We start from the raw sequence: 10,179 nt of genomic DNA, 5'->3' as shown, positions 1-10,179 counted from the left end.
AGGTCATGAGGTTGGAGCCCTCATGATGGGATTAGTAGTTGTATGAGAAAAGGCAAGAAAGAGCTTGTGTTCTCTCTGAACTTCACCACCTGAGGACAAAGCAAGAAAGATGATCATCTGCAAACCAGGAACCAGACTGGCTGGCCCCTTGATCTTGGACTTCCCAGCCTCCAGAACTGTGAGAAATAAATTTCTGTTGTTTAAAACTGGCCCAGGTCAGAATCAGAGCAGGTCAAAACTCTGATGCTGATCAGCAGTGGAAGTGCGCCTGTGAATAGCCGCTGCACTGCAGCCCGGGCAGCACAGTGAGACCCTGTCTTTAAAAGAAAAAAAAAAAAAACCCAGAAATTTATTCTCTTAACAGTCTGGAGGCCAAATATTCAAAATGAGGGTTGCCCAGTTAGCTCAGCTAGTTAGAGCACAGCCTTGTAACACCAAGGTCGAGGGTTCAGATCCCAGCACAGGCCAGCTGCCAAAACAAACAAACAAACAAACAAAACGAGTCTTATGGGACTTCAATCAAGGTGTCAGCAGGCCTGGTTCCTTCTGGAGGCTCCAGGGAAGAATCCTTTGCTGTTTCTTCCAGTTTGTGGCAGCTGCCCAGATCAACCATCTCAACTCTGCTTCCACAGTCAAATTGCTTCTCCTCCTCTTTTGTCAAACCGTGCTCTGCCTCCTTCCTATCAGGACCTTTGTGATTACATTTAAGGTCTGCCCAGATAATTCAGGATAATCTGTCATCTCAAGGTCCCTACCAGGCTGGCCAGTTAGTTCAGTTGGTTAGACTGTGGTATTATAACACCAAGATTAAAAAAAAGAAAAAAATATCCATACCCTTAGTCTCAGCTGCAAAGTGCCTTTTGCCATGTAGTACTTACAGGCTTCAGGGATTAAGATATCTTTGGGGGGACATTATTCAGCCTACCACACTGTCCGATAGAAATATAACATAATGCAGGCCACACGATGTAATTTAAAATTTTTCTTTTTTTTTTTTTTTCTTTAAAGATGACCGGTAAGGGGATCTGAACCCTTGACTTGGTGTTGTCAGCACCACACTCTCCCGAGTGAGCCACAGGCCGGCCCCAATAAATATATTTTTAAAAGTAAAATGAGACAGGTGAAATTAATTTTAATAATATTTTTCATTAACCCAATATACCCCAAATATTATGTCAACATGTAGTCAACACAAAAAATATTAATGAAATATCTTCCATTCTTTATTTTGTGCCGTCTTTGGAATCCGGGATGTATTTTATGCTTATAGCACATTGCAGTTCAGACCAGCCACATTTCAAGTGCTCAACAGTCACAGGTGGCTGGTGGCTACTGTATTGGACAGCATGGCTTCCAAACTAGAAAGTCACTGGAATGACTGTTCAGAAAAAGATTATAACAACATGGCTTTTCTATTTTTAATACTTATGTAAAAGAATTTGTACATACTGTTCCTAACATTTTTGTCTGATCATTAAACAAAAGCCAAGACATTCCTAAAGAACAAAATGGGAGGGAACACTTGCCCTATAGTTATCAAAATTTATTATGAAGCTACAGACTGTGTAGTATTGAGCAAGGATGAACAGATAATAGGACAGAGGGACCATAAATAGACCTATGCAAATATGGACACTTGATTTATGACAAATGTGGCTTGCAGAGCAGTGAGGAAACCAGTCTTTCGACAAATGGTGCTGGAATAACTGAATCTCCAAATGGTCTAAGATATGAATCATGACCCCTGCTTCCCAGTATACGGTCACATGTTGCTTAATGATGGGAATACATTCTGAGAAATGTATTGTTAGGTGATTTTGTCATTATGCAAACATCACAGAGTGAACTTACACAAACCTAGATGGTACAGCCTACTACACACCTAGGCTACATGGTATAGCCATTATAATCTATGGGACCACCATCATACATGCAGGTGGTGGTTGACCAAAATGCTATCATATGGTGGCTGTATATCAAAACCAAATCCAGATCCATCCTAGTCTTAAATGAGATAAGCAAAACAATAATGCTTTCAGAAGATAGAATGCAAGCAGATCTTTGTGACACTGGGGTAAGACAAATTTTTTAAAAACAGACTGAAAAAGTAGTAAACATAATAACAATTACATTAAATTTAAGAACAACTTTTCATCAATGACACTGCACAGAGAGTGCACAGGCAAGCCAGAGTGGAGAAGCTATTTCCAACATTTTACCTGTCAAAGGATTTATATTCAGAATAAATAAAGAAGTACAAATCAGTAAGAAAAAGTCATGTAGAAAATAGGCAAGAGATGAGCAGGCATCTTACAGAGGACATCTAAAAGGTGCTAACCCTCAGTTATAGGCATGGAAGTGCAAAGTAAAACCACCCTGAGATATTACTGCAAACTCTCCAGAATGGCTAAACAGATTGACAACCTCAAGAACTGGTGAGGATGTGGAACGACTGGAACTCTCATACACTGTACAGTCATTTTGGTGTTAGCTAGTTAAATTGAAGCAACTCTATGACACAGCAATTCAACTCTTAGCTATATACCCAACAGAAATTCATGCAATATGCACCATTTTTATAGAGGTATATTTGAAATAACCTAAAACTGGAAACAACCCACATGTCTATTAACAGTAGAATGGATAAATTGTGGCATATTTCTAAAATGGAATTTTGTATGAAAATGAATGAACTATAGGTATATGAAATAGCACAAATGCATGCTTAAAAAGCCAAACCCACAAAAATATATTGTCTGATTCCATTCTTAGAAAGATTAAAAATTGGCAAAATTAAATGATTGCATATTATTCACAATAGTCAAAAGACGGATACAGGGGCTGGCTGGTTAGCTCACTCAGTTAGAATGTGGTGCTGATAACACCGAGGTCAAGGATTCAGATTAAAAAAAAAAAAGGGGCTGGTCTGTGGCTCACTCGGGAGAGTGTGGTGCTGTTAACACCAAGGCCCCGGGTTCGGATCCCTATATAGGGAAGGCTGGTTAGCTCAATTGGGAGAGCGTGGTGCTGACAACACCAAGTCAAGGGTTAAGATCCCCTCACCAGTCATCTTTTAAAAAAAAGACAAAAAACTGATGGAAACAACCTAAGTGTCCATCAACAGATGAATGGAAAACAGAGTGTGGTGTATGGAATATTACTCAGCCATAAAACGGAGTGAAGTTCTGATACATGCTATAGCATGGATGAAACTTGAAAATATTATGCTAAGTGAAATAAGCAAAAGGTCAAATATTGTAGGTACTTATATGAGATACCTAGAACAGGCAAATTCATAGAAACAGAAATTAGATTAGGAGTTACGAGGGGTTGAAGGGAGAAAGAATGGGAGTTAATGCTTAATGATTACAGAGCTAGTTTGGGGTGATGAAAAAGTTTTGAAATAGTGGTGATGGTTGCACAACTTTGTGAATGTAATTAAAGCCACTGGATTGTATACTTAAAAATGGTTAAAATGGCAAATTTTATGTTGTATATAATTTTTTTTTTTTTTTGGCGGCTGGCCAGTGTAGGGATCTGAAACCATGACCTTGGTGTTATCAGCACCATGCTCTCCCAAGTGAGCTAACTGGCTAGCCCTGTTACATAGAATTTTTACCACAATTTTAAAAAATTAATAATACAATAAACCAAAATCCATTGAACTGTACACGTTAAATAAGTGAATTGTATGTTTAAAAAACCCATAAATGATTGTTTTTAGGATTCACATTTAGATGATAAAACTATAAAGAAAGAGTGAGTGATTACTATAAATATTAAAGAGCACAATGGTGGTCACTTCGCGGGGGTGGGAAGAGTCTCTCAGAGTCTCTCATCATCACTAACAGTTGGTTTTTTTTTGGAGGCTGTCCAGTACAGGGATTGAACTCTGGACCTTGGTAAGAGTCTCTCATTGAAAAGCAGAATTATGGGGGCTTCTGGGATGCACTTTTTCTTTTTTTTTCCTAAAAAGATGACCAGTAAGGGGATCTTAACCCTTGACTTGGTGTTGTCAGCACCACGCTCTCCCAAGTGAGCTAACCGGCCATCCCTATATAGGATCCGAACCCGTGGCCTTGGTGATTCAGCACCACACTCTCCCGAGTGAGCCATGGGCTGGCCCTTGCACTTTTTTAATTGGCAGGTGAGTTGTTACTGGGATGCTTTTTCTTGAGTAGTTGTTGCAGAGAGGTTCATTTTATCATAATCCATTGAGCTATATACGTTTATGTTTTGCACACTTTTAAAATGTGTTATTTTTCACAATCCTTTAAAAAATTATTTTAAAATTTGGCAAGTGCAAAGTATTGAGGAGTTGGAGGATGATGGCTTGTTGAATAGACAAAAAGAGTGTCTGCCACAGCGGAACAGAGCTTACCCATTTGGGCGGTGGGGAAGAGAGTTCTACGCAGAAAGAGCAGCATGGGAAAGTCACTGAGGCACAAAAGAATGTGGTGAATCTGAGGAACCAAAAGTTGATCAGTCTCAAGTCTTTTTTTTTTTGGGGGGGGGGGGGCTGGCCAGTCAGTCCTAGTTCTGAAGGGGCTTAGAGAACAAGGGGGGAAGAGGTGTGACGGACAAAGTTGGAGGGCTGGGGGCTGGGCAGAAAGGCCAGATGGTGGAAAGCCTGGGCAACTACATGGGAGTGTTCTGGACATTGTCCTAGGGGAACAGTGGGAAGTAACTGAGGAAGGAGTTTTAAATCAGTGAAGTGAACTGACCAAGGCTGTTAGCAGGTCATTCTGCTTGGAATATGGGAAATGGATTGGACACAGGAGGAAAAGCCAGGGGACTAGTCAGGAAGCTGTTTCAATAATCCTGAGGCTTGGCCTAGGGCGAAGGCAATGGAAAGGTGAGGAATACAGTGTTCTTCTGCCCCTGGTGCATTTAATAACTCTGTTCAACTATACGCTGCAGCACTATCTCTTTTTTTATGTAATTAAAAATACTGTAATGTTATATTGTATATCCTATTATATACTGTCCCTTACTTTTGTTGACCTAAAAGAAACTGAGGCCAAACATATAAGCATAAAGTTTATTGAGCCAATGTGATGACTGCAATGGGAAAGGCATAGGTCAGGTCGCCCTGAGAAATGTGCCCTGAAGGGGCCAGCAGAGCTCAGCATTTTATAATTACACAAAGGAGGAGAATCAAAGGAGAAAGACATCACCTTACTCATTACATCAGTTTTTCTATTGGCTATCACACATATATACATTTTTGGATTGTTACTAGATTACATCCTACATGCAGAATCTAGGGTAAGTGTTACAAGAAGCATTTGGGGTTTTGTTATGGCTTCCGATGGTGCCAACATGTCTGGTTTCTAAAAATGGTCTTATGATAATGTTTTTCAGGGGCCGGCCCATGGCTCACTCGGGAGAGTGCGTTGCTGAGAACACCAAGGCCCCGGGTTCGGATCCCATATACGGATGGCCGGTTCGCTCACTGGCTGAGCGTGGTGCTCACTACACCAAGTCAAGGGTTAAGATCCCCTTACCAGTCATCTTTTAAAAAAAAAAAAAAGATAATGTTTTTCAGGACATGAGGATGTTACTTCTAACATCCCAAATTTCCCAAGGCACTACAATTTAGCAGACTTGGTCAGAGCAGATGTTTTAGTTTATCGCTATATACAGTACACAGTTATACATACATACTTGTACATACATTTTGTGTACAGAGTTGTGCACACAAAACCATGGACACTGTATTTTATGGGTGATTTCAGGAATTTTCAAAGGTTATGTTAACAATGTAATTTTTGCCTTATGTACTAACTTTAGAACCTAACCTTGGTGTAAGGTGCAACTCCACTGTCAATGGATTTAAGAGATATTTAGGAGAGTTGGTGACTCATTGAGATAGAAGGGAGAAGGAAAGGGACTAAAGAATGGTATTCCCAGGCCTAACAACGCTAATATTCTCTGGCCTAAACAACTGAGTAGATGGTGGTCCTATTTCTTGAGACGGGGCCCACTGGGTGAGAAATAATTAGATAGTAAAAAGGAGAAGCTCACTACTTTTTTCTCAATGTTTTATTATGAAAAATCTCAAAAATACAGAAAAGTTGACAGATTGTACAGTGAATACTCATATCTCACCACCTAGCTTCTACGTCTTATTGCTATACGTTCTTCACATCTTCCCATATACTCACATGTGTTCATTTTGAACAAGCCGAATTTTGCGCTGGCTAAGAGCCGTCTAAGAGTCACGTCTCACAGGCTGCTGGTCTAGAGCATAGAAGTGTACTTAAAGAGCAGGCTGCATGTGCTGCCTCCTCTTCTTCCCCTCCCATCCACACTCAATTTCCTAGAATTTGGCTTTCGACACCTTTCTTTTGAAGGTGGTTTCAATGAAGACACTGACTACTGACAACTCCAAAACTGAACTCATTATCTTCCTCTTGTAAATCCTGCTCCTTCTCCTGTATGTCCTACTGCCTTAGTCGGGGCTGCTATAACAAACTACCATAGATGGGTGGCTTAAACAACAGCAATTTATTTCTCAAAGTTCTAGAGGCTGGAAGTCCAAGATCAGGGTGCCAGCATGGCTGGGTTCAGGTGAGGGCTTCTTCCAGGTTGCAGACTGCTGACTTCTTGTATCCTCACATGGCAGGAAGAGAACTAGAGAGCTCTCTGAGGTCTCTTTTATAAGAGCACTAATCCCATTACAAGGGCTTCACCCTCATGATCTAATTGTCTCCCAACGGCCCCACCTCCCAGTACCATCACGTTGGGAGTTAGGATTTCAATATATGAATTCAGGGACACAAATGTTTAGTACATAATGCCTTAGCCACCCAAGCCTCAAACTTGGGAGTCATCCTGGACATCTCCCCAGCAAACAGGGTCTATCAACCCTATGTCCCAAATAGCTTTTTTTTTTTTTTTTTTTTTTTTTTGGTCCTTTTTGTGACCGGTAAGGGGATCGCAACCCTTGGCTTGGTGTCGCCCGCACTGTGCTCAGCCAGTGAGTGCACTGGCCATCCCTATATAGGATCCAAACCAGTGGTGGGAGCGCCGCTGCGCTCCCAGCACTGCATTCACCTGAGTGCGCCACCGGGTCGGCCCCTAAATAGCTTTTAAAAAATGTTCCCTCTTTAATAAAAGAAAGAGCACAAACAAAAAAAAAAAGAAAAAAAAGAAAAAAAAAAATGTTCCCTCCCTCTTCATCCCCTCTACCATTAACTAAGTTCAGGATCTCAGAATTTCTCAGTTTATCGACATTGAAGAATTACAATTTCAACCTCTGAACTGGTCCCCTTCTGTCTGCCCTCTCTCCACTTTATCTATTCCTATCCACCTGTCTGTCCATCTAATTTATCTATATTTTCAAAAAAATCTGTTCACATTACTTTTACAACGTTTTACAGGTGCATATCCCCAGGTTGGCATGCCTTTAAAGTCCTTCAAGACCTTCCAGAAAGCAGGACTAAGCCTAAATTTCCAACCTCATGTTTAGCTCTTGACCTTTTTTTTTTTTTTTTGTCACTACTGTGGTATATTCTTCAAATGTGTTAGTCTTCAACTATAACACACTTTATATATTATTGTCTTCTCCTGGGAGATCTCCGTGAAGGCCAAGCTAGGTGGCTCTCACAGAATTCTTGAGAATACTTTTACCATTAGATATTCAAGTCTCCACAGACGTTAAAGTCCTTGAGGATGGTGTTTTAGTCTTCTTTATAGTCAGAAAACTTAGCACTCGGCCTAACACAAAAAGGACTTTGTGTTCTTTAGCTGAGCTTTGCATACATCCAATGCTTTGTACATCCTTCCCTTCCCTTCCAACAAAATCCTTCTCAAGCTTGAATTCCTCTATGAAGCTTTCCCTGGCCTCTCCAAGTAGTTATAAGCTCTGACTCCTTTATCCACTGCTCCTGAACTTAGATTATATTTTAATAGTTTATACAACTAATTGCCGTAAGTGTTAACATTTTCACCTTTTCCTGCTAACAGCAATCCCACCCGTGCTTCTGGGCTCTATCCAAACTTACCTCCTCCATTTAATAGTTCGCTGGCTGTGGTTACTCGGGGAGAGAGGGGGAGGGAAAGAGGTGACAGCAAGATATGAGTTAATGGACACAAAACAGCTAATTAGGAAAAGTAAGTTCTATTGATGTACAGTCGAGCTAGGCACCTATAATTACTGCATGTTATCAAATGACTAGGACAAATGTCCTCAACACAAATAAATGATTATGTTTTGTAATGATGAATATGCTAATTACCCTAATTTGATCATCACACATTGTACAGAGGTTTTTTTTTTTTTTTTTTTTTGACGGCTGGCCGTGTATACAAGTATCGCTATTCAACTCTGTACACCACAAATATGTATAATCAGTTACATTTCAATTAAAAAAAAGAAAGTTTGCTGGTCCCCAAAGAGAATGATGTTTTTTAACTCAGCACTTGTTATTCTGTCCTTACAGCTGCTCACTACTGCTTTCCGGGTTCCGTTGCTCCCCTCCCGTCCCGACTGTAAATTGCTAGCGGGTGGGACGGCGGTGCAACTCGTCTCTGACTCCCTGAAGCTCCTGCAGAGACAGCCCTTTAAACACAGAGGTCTCTGCGGCCGATCCGCCCGCGAGGTGACAAGGCTTCACCGGCCAGAGCTCCGCCCGCTCCCTGCGGCTCATTTCTTTTTTTTTTCCGGTAAGGGGATCTTAACCCTTGACTTGGTGTTGTCAGCACCACGCTCACCCAGTGAGCAAACCGGCCATCCCTATATGGGATCCGAACCCGTGGCCTTGGTATTATCAGCACCGCACTCTCCCGAGTGAGCCACGGGCCGGCCCCCCCCCCCCCCGCGGCTCATTTCGATGCGAGCAAAGAAGGCGCCAGTGTGGACAGGACGGGGAAGGAGCGGCCCCGGCCCTCCCCCCGCTGCCCGAGGTTCGGTTCCGCAGACCGAGCTGCGTGGGACGTCCGCGCAGGCGCAGTGACACCCTCGAGCGCCTGACGCGAGCGGCGTGGGCCCTAGGAGCAGGTCACCCACGTCTCGAGGGGCGGGGCTGCCGGTGAGGGCGGGGCACAGTGCTGCTCTTGAGCGCTCATTGGCTCCTGTGTTGACGGACGGGTGGTGCGGACAGCCGGGGAAGGATGTGCTAGGAGGCTGCTTAGTTACAAACAGCCAACCGGCCAAAAAAATAAATGAGTGAATAAATAAAAGGCTGTGGAGGAGAGGCGGAGGGAGCGGCGGTGTCGGTTTGAGAGCTACTGAGACGCAGCCTCCCCAGGTTGGGGCAAGACGATGGTCTTTGCTTCCTCTCCGCCAGAACTGGGGCCGGGGAAGTCCCGCTTTCTGGAAAGTTGTCCTGGCAGCAGAGTCACAGAGCACCCGTCCCCCGGGACCCTAGTCTTCATTCCGATTATTTCAGCTCCAGCTTCGAGGCTCCGGGTTCCTGGGGGCAGCTTTGTAGGGCTTGAGAGTCACTGTCACTGCCACTCTCTGGTCCCCTTCACTCCGGGATTGGCAAGAGGCTCTCTGAACAGGCCTCCCAGGGGCCTGCTGGCTGGCTGCCGACTAGACAATCTAAAAGGCAAATCGGAGCACCTCCTCTGCTTGAAACCGCCAGTGCCTTCCCGGGAGGGAGGCGCCAAGATCCACTTTAACCCTATGGATGTGGCATCGGTGATAAGCTCCTGCTTATCGTTGCTGCCGCATCTGAGAGGAAGACAACCAAAGAGCCCGGCCCTTCTAGCCCTGATGCTTGTGCCCTTCTGCCTGCACCGTAGCTGCCCCTTGCACCCTCTATTTCTCTCCTGGAGAAGCTCCGACCTCGCCGTCCCAGAGGTCTTCCCCAGTGAACCCGTGCTGTCCCCAGCCCTACTCCCTGCCCGTGCACACTGGCACCCTGGTCGCCTTATGGCCCTATGCCACATTTATCACACCTGCTAGGTACGTGGGCTGTGGACGACTTCAGGGCAGAGGCTGTGTGTTTGTCAGATATGTATCCCCCAAGTCTTGTACAGTACACATAGCTAGAGGGGTCCAATAAGTGGGTATCAATGCATGGAGTCCAGGGATCAGAAGTGAAGACTTAAAAAATGTCAGGCTGGACTGTGGCATTTTGGGGGCTTACTAAGGTCACGAACCATATCTTTTTCACCTTGAATCCTGATAGCTAGCTAACAAGTTGGCACTGCTTTTTTAAAATGTAA

The sequence above is a fragment of the Cynocephalus volans genome, chromosome 8 (assembly GCF_027409185.1).
Source record: "Cynocephalus volans isolate mCynVol1 chromosome 8, mCynVol1.pri, whole genome shotgun sequence".
NCBI lineage: Eukaryota > Metazoa > Chordata > Mammalia > Dermoptera > Cynocephalidae > Cynocephalus > Cynocephalus volans.
Note: the sequence above shows the minus strand (reverse complement) of the source record.